The sequence below is a fragment of the Ornithorhynchus anatinus genome, chromosome 1 (assembly GCF_004115215.2).
Source record: "Ornithorhynchus anatinus isolate Pmale09 chromosome 1, mOrnAna1.pri.v4, whole genome shotgun sequence".
NCBI classification, from domain to species: domain Eukaryota; kingdom Metazoa; phylum Chordata; class Mammalia; order Monotremata; family Ornithorhynchidae; genus Ornithorhynchus; species Ornithorhynchus anatinus.
Genome location: NC_041728.1, coordinates 154,010,475 through 154,011,716, shown reverse-complemented (window position 1 = coordinate 154,011,716; position 1,242 = coordinate 154,010,475). Strand labels below are relative to the sequence as shown.

Sequence of the window (1,242 nt, the reverse complement as noted above, 5' to 3'; positions counted from 1 at the left end):
ATTTGCCAAAGCTTGTAATGTCCCTGTTGACAGAAGAAAGAATTTATTGTGACTCAGAGAAGGGGAAAATTCCTTTTTGGAGAATAGTAGAATACAGGATTTTTGTTTGAGATTACATTCTCTTGGAGGCACTGTAATAGTCTTTCTAAAGAAATAATCCTACCTCAGCAGTTAGGCGCCTTCACCTCTGTACATTGCAATGTATAATCATTGACCCAGTGCATCAGTTACTTTAATCAGCCATTTACAAAAATTTTATTTTATGGTTCCAGGGCATTTTGTGAAGGGAAGAGAGAAGAGTAAGTTGTGGAAGTTGGGGCTAGGGAATCATTCAAAGAGTTTTAGTCAACTGATAAGGACCTCACACAGGGAATATTTGGCAAATTCCTCTAAAAAAAATTGACAATGGCATTTATCATCCAGAACATCCTTCCTGTTATTTCCCACAAATTTACAATTTTTGTAAATATGCTACTACCTGATGCATCGGGGTAAGTCCACGTGCAGTCAAAATGATTCACAAAATATGCTTTATCTGGCCTTAGTCGACAGTCAGATAGAATCATTTGAAGGCTGGATGAGAAGAGGGAAGGGGTGAGCTTAGGTGAGGTGGAAAGTCTGCAGTGACAAAAGGGGGAAATGGGAGGGGGCTATGTGAGAAATAGCATGGACTAGTGGAAAGACCTCCCCTCTCAGGATCACACCTGGAGAGCTCCCAGCACTCTACCAGTCTCGACTACAAGAGGGAGAGTCAAGCAGAGTCATATCCATCCCATTCCTAGCTTGGCCGGTGGCTAGCGAGTGGAAGGCAATCTGCTCCAAGTCAAAACTCACCTGTGCTGGGCTGCAGCGGCAGAGGAGAGAGTCAAGGGCGGAGACTCAAGTTTACTGTGTGGAAGAAGGCAAAGGGAAGCCATTTCCATACCTTCACCAAGAAAACTCTATGGATACACTGCCAGAATGATGGCAGATGAAGATGGGGCATTCTGGGAAAGATGTGTCCATGGAGTTGCTATGGGTTGGAAATAACTCAACAGCATAAGACAGAACAAGTGGAAAGAACACAGTTCTGGAAGTCAGAGGACCTGAGTTCTAATCTTGCCTCTGCCGTGTGGTTTAGTGGAAAGATCACAGACTTGGGAGTCAGAGGTCGTGAGTTCTAATCCCGGCTCTGACACTTGTCTGCTAGGTGACCTTGGGCAAGTCACTTCACTTCTCTGTGCCTCAGTTATCTCATCTGTA

General features: G+C 44.2%; 1 non-coding gene across 1 annotated transcript; it reads left to right on the top strand.

The window, feature by feature from the left end:
- Positions 1-686: 686 nt before the first annotated feature.
- On the top strand, positions 687-824 carry LOC114817775. Its single transcript, XR_003765628.1, has one exon. It is a non-coding gene; the product is annotated as a small nucleolar RNA SNORA7 (small nucleolar RNA).
- Positions 825-1,242: the final 418 nt, after the last annotated feature.